The sequence below is a fragment of the Rhipicephalus microplus genome, chromosome 7 (assembly GCF_043290135.1).
Source record: "Rhipicephalus microplus isolate Deutch F79 chromosome 7, USDA_Rmic, whole genome shotgun sequence".
Lineage (NCBI taxonomy): Eukaryota > Metazoa > Arthropoda > Arachnida > Ixodida > Ixodidae > Rhipicephalus > Rhipicephalus microplus.
The window spans coordinates 54092851-54098457 of NC_134706.1; the positions used below are offsets into that span (position 1 = coordinate 54092851).

The window sequence follows — 5607 nt, forward strand, 5'->3', positions numbered from 1 at the left end:
AGCCTTCATAAAGAAATTAACGGCACATTTCTAATAATCAACAACGTTTCTCTATTTAGGCATTCAAAAAGATACACACATTTCTCTTTAAAACTTAGACTTTCATAACTGTCCCGGTTCATCTTTTTATCTGATGTAACTTTATCTTGTGTAACAGATGCAATGTAACTGAAGAGCTGAACGAAGCTTGCTACCCAATTTGACATTTCAGAACAGACGCTTTTTTTGAGAGCATCACTTTACTAAAGAATTGCATTGTCTTTCAAGACAATACTCTTTCATCATTCACCCGCCCTTCTGTAGTTATGATGCCTTGTTTTCACAATATTGCTAAGGTATAAATACCATGGTTGAGATCACTATGGGCAAAGATATTTTTAAAGCAATATTTTTTTCTCGTGCGGCTCAGCTCTGTGACCTCTTTGGCCTGCGCTCTGTTCAAAAACTATTTTCTGTGGCAGTGAACTACAATGCTCGTACAAGAAAGCAAACTGCTAATGAAACTACTCCTTCTCGCGGTCCTCATTCTTTTCACTACTGGTAAGAAACTTGCTCAACGTCATGCATATTCCTTCCAATATTTTGAACAATGATGGACTGCTGTTCTATTGATAGGCTTTCTGTTCATTGATAGTGGTAGGTGTTTATCATTGAGTTGTGGCGTCATGAAGCAGCTCAAGAAAAAGTGGCTTAATCCTGTTCCTTTCTACTATTAAATTTAAGAAACAGTGCAGCTTCCGAAGAGAACATAGAAATGCACAAAACAGACAAGGCCCTTTTTTGCCCTCGTAAGTACCTGTGCTGTTCCTTTGATTATGTTGTACCAACATTTCAAAGTGGAAACTAAACCTTTACGCTTCTATGGAAGTTGAAGAATCGTCAATCAGGAAACTACAACACTGCGTTTGCGGAAGGTTTTCTTTTTATTTCCTAATTTCTTGAAGTTTTGAAAATCGACGCCAAATTGTTTTTTCATGTTTGCGCTCTGCAGATTTGTGTAATGCCAAGTGAAAAGGGGCGGGAGCCTCGTCAAGCTGCTAACATAGCAGCTTTTTGCTCTTATCCTTGCGTTTTCTTTTTCGCAACTCTGTGAAGAAAATGCTCAATGCTCAATTGCTATGGGACAAGAAGTGTGCATTTGTGGAGGGTAACTGAGCACTTGTGCATGAGTGCCATTATTTGGAACAGCAGCTTCATTTGCAAGAAACACCGTTCCATATCAGTTTATTTGCGGTGAAAAACTGAATATACGCATTTTTTTACCGTAAGAATTTGTTCAGAAGCAAAAGCACTTTGAAATGTTGTGCGATAGGCTCACGAGGCCAGTTCACTTCAAGGATCAGACAATACGATCAAACTCACGCCCCGCCGCGGTGGTCTAGTAGCTAAGGTACTTGGCTGCTGACCCGCAGGTCGTGGGATTGAATCGCGGCTGCGGCGGGTGAATTTCCAATGGAGGCGGAATTGTTGTGCGCCCGTGCACGTGTTCTCACATTTACGCGCACGTTAAAGAACCCCAGGTGGTCTAAATTTCCGGAGCCCCCTACTACGGCGTGTCTCATAATCAAGTGGTGGTTTTGGGACGTTAAACCCCACATATCAATCAAATCAAACTGACGTGTTAACCTGTTACTAAGTCCTTGAAAAAATGTATGAGAGTTAGAACGCCAGTAAACACGTGTGCGTATATATTTCAATATGATTATCGTAGTTACTAGATAAAAAAACATGGTTCATTCAACTGTCACAGGAATCTGTATAACACGAAAGTGAGACGTTTTCTCTCCGAAGTAGCTGAGCGACTATTGTGCATTGTCTCGCCTCAAGAGCCGCGGAATGAATTCCATAACAACAAATTGTAAGCTCACGTCAAGAAAGGCAGAACGGCAAGCAGCCCCAACTACGCAACGCTTTGCTCAATACTAGAGAACGCACGGAAATAACACACACAGGATGAGTGCGAACAGTGACAGCTCGACACTTAGAGCGTTTGCTTGAACACAAAAGAGGGCGTATGAAAAGAACGTACAAGTATACCAAGGATGAGTGTAAACAAATAACTGTTGCAGTAATTACTTTTTCACATGAGTGGCACGCTCTTTAAAGAAGAAGGCGCTCCGGTGAGCAAAGTGACCTTCGTGCTCGCTCCAACTTGTGGGGAGAGCCCAAGAAGTTCGGAACACTGCCACCGCGAGATACGTGCGTGCTGTAACGATCTTGAACGCGCGCTTTTTGAGCCTGTGGCGCTGTTAATATGCGTAAACTCTTTGAGGTACAGAAAGCTTGCGATCCCACTGCTCCTTGAGGCAATGCTAAACCTTGTTAGGAGCAGAGCGTTTTGCAAGGGGTACGACAGAGAATCAATATGTAGATTGAAAAGTAGAGTAGGAGATAGCGACCACATTCTACTCACATTACGTGAACGCATAAGTCATCATTGTTAACTCTTTTGTCACTACCCTTCTGGTAATTACTCAAGGCAACTTTTTTACAGCTAGAATAACTGTCAAAAATTTTTTCGGCATTCGCACTTCCTACGTGTGAGGCCAGAGCGCTAAAAGACACTAAAAAGTTTTCGAAAGATTGAATTTTCGTACATTCAGGTGTAGTCGCATTACTTTTTTGATAATAAAGGAGGTGACAAATAAAGCATAACATATAAAATCTTGAAGTAAAACAGCACTGAAATGTTGCGTTCTTTTATAAAAGTTGATGTTAATAAATTTTCCTATTTTTTGTACATTTAGCAGTCGGTAGTTTGCAGTCTTTATAGATCTAGTAATAAAAAGGAGTTGAAAAGCCGGCCACATGATTATCGCGCTTAGCTTAGGTGTTACGCCCCCCCATCTATAAAAGTAGACACATCCTGGTAAAGCAAAGAATTTATGATAAGTGTGACGAGATGAAAAGCTAGTGCTTTATAGTGAAGAATGGTCTTCATATGAAGTGCCGCTATTATATCTCGGCTTTTGCCTGGACGAAAAGAAGCCTTGTAGTCCTTAGCAACATTTCCTGCTTAACAGTTTTTTCCTTAATCGAATCACTATCTGGACCTCACCTTTTGTATTGCCAGTGCATGCCGTAAGCTCCATGGCGAATACATCCAAAGATTCAATAAATATAAATATAGAATAGCAACTGTTTCTCAATTTGATTTGGCTGCCTCATATTTATGTTCAGTAATAGTAATTAAAAAGACCACCAGCTTATTTTGCATTTACTAATGATGACCACTCCGAATAATGCCTAATTGGGAGTGGTCTGCTTAGGTAACAAAATGGTAAAGTGAGAAAAATATTGCCCCCCCCCCCCCCAAACCGCCAAAAAACACCGAGATATGATAAAATAGTTGTACTTCTAGTTTCACAAAACAAGGCAATGTTTGAATATCTAACAATAAAGGATCGGCGAGAATAAACGAGGCAATTGTATTATAAACACCTTCTTTTTCTTATTTTTAATACCAGAAATAAGTCATGTCCAGTATATCCAAGAAAGTCTGTCTCAGTAGATCACTGACAAGCATGCTTGGCTACTGACCCGAAATATGTAGGTTTGATCTCGGTCGCCACGCTCACACTTCGATGAAGGGGAAATCATGGCAGCCTATTTTCTGCGCTATGCCAGCGCACGTTAAAGAACACCGATTAGCGAGCCTTCCACTAAGGCGTCTCAATATAGTATCCTCGTTTTGGGACAAAACATTTCACTCAATATTATTAGCTAATTGTTGTATATTCCAGAAGTAGACCGTTCTACAGAAGCTTTCGTTATTGCTTTCACGAAATACGCGACTTTTTTGGTTTTGGGATATCTTAATTAAAAAATAAATTATTTAGCGAACTGCTCATTCCGTTGAACGTTCTAAATTTTCTTCAATGAATTGTTTGTGACATATGGTTATTTTCATATTTCTGCTTACACTGATACGTTCAGTTGCATTCTAACCAAGTCAGCTCTTCATAATTCAGAGCAACTACACGTGGTGGCAGTCTGTCTGGAGACCTTCACTACAGCAGCTTGATTTCATAAATCTAAAAAAAAATATTTTAATTGATCAGCTTACGTTTCCAAACACATCGGTTTATGATTACCCTGTCTCCAGTCACTGTCTATTCAGCACGCGATTGTGAATTTATTTGCATGATTACTGATATAAAGGTTGAACAAGCGCCCTGCCACGGTGGTCTAGTGGCCGAGGTACTTGGATGTTGACCCGAAGGTCGCGGAATGAAATCCTGGCGGCGGCGGCTGCATTTTAAATGGAAGAAAAAAGGCTGTATAGGCCCGGGTGCTCAAATTAGGGTGCAGGGTAAAGAACCTCATGTGATAAAAATTTCCTGACTCCTCCACTATGGCGTCTCTCAAACTCATATGGTGATATTGGGTCGCCAAATCCCACATATCAATCAAAGGTTGATCAAGCGGCGCTATAAACAAGATGCCTAACTTGCCATTCAAGGGATGGTAGGCGTTCACTAGCAAACTTCTCGTTACGTAGAACTTGCCACTATGTAAGTTTTTGTCTTCACAATATATATTTCGTTTGCGAACCAAATGACAAACATTCTTCACAATATTATATTGTCACTTTGTTGCAGACGTCATACTGCTAGTTCAAGGAAAAACCAAGTGCACTGAACCCCCTGGAGGATGCCCCCCAGCTGGGAAAGGCTCAGGTCACTATCGTTGGTTTCTGAATGGAAGTTTGACGTGCTACAGGCGTAACGTATCAGATTGTGACGGATATGGATTGCGGACATTGGGAGATTGCTATAGCTGGTGCGTTAGCGGAGACTAATATAACACATATTTCAAAGTAATAAACTAGCACACGTGCTCACTGGCTTATTGACTTCGGCGCTTACAGCATTGCAGAAGTTCGGCCTTGTTGACATAAGGTAATGCTTTCGATCTGTGTTCAGCATAAAACATTTAAGTCACTGCGTGCTTTTGAGTGCGAAGCATTTCTTAACGATCTTCGGTGACTTTGAGCGTGTCTGTCTGTCTGTCTGTCTGTCTGTCTGTCTGTCTGTCTAGCCACCTACAACTTTTAGCTCTGCTGACCGCTTCGATAATGGAATCGATACCAAACTCGGCATTGCATAATATGACTGCATTAAAACATATTTGACTAGTCATGACAGGAAAATCATGACATGTCATGAATGTCATGATTTTTATTTCATGGTCCTGCAGCTCTTGTGGTGGTTTCGTTCACATGACATGTTGCGAAACTGGTATGGTATGGCATAATCGCATGGCGAACAGAAGCGACAGACCCTAGCATGAAAATTATGACATGCGTGTCATGTAACAACATGACTACATGCCATGCTCATGATGCGCTCGTGGCCGTTTTGCTACCATCACATATACCAAATTCGGTATTACAGTTCATGAATTGATGACGAAATAGTGACTCGTGCAAACATGATAATCATGAGATGCATATCATGTAACAACATGACTACATGCCACGCTCATGATGTGTTCGCGGCCGTTTCGCTAGCTTTACTTATAGCAAATTTGGTATTAGTGGACGTGAATGGATGACGAAGGTATGATACTGGTTCAAACATGATTAACATGAGATGCATGTCATGT

General features: G+C 40.9%; 1 long non-coding RNA gene across 1 annotated transcript; it reads left to right on the top strand.

Annotated features, from left to right (window-relative positions):
- The first annotated feature begins 379 nt into the window (after positions 1 to 379).
- Positions 380 to 4855, top strand: LOC142766936 (uncharacterized). Its single transcript, XR_012884673.1, has 2 exons — positions 380 to 540; positions 4602 to 4855. It is a non-coding gene; the product is annotated as an uncharacterized LOC142766936 (long non-coding RNA).
- Positions 4856 to 5607: the final 752 nt, after the last annotated feature.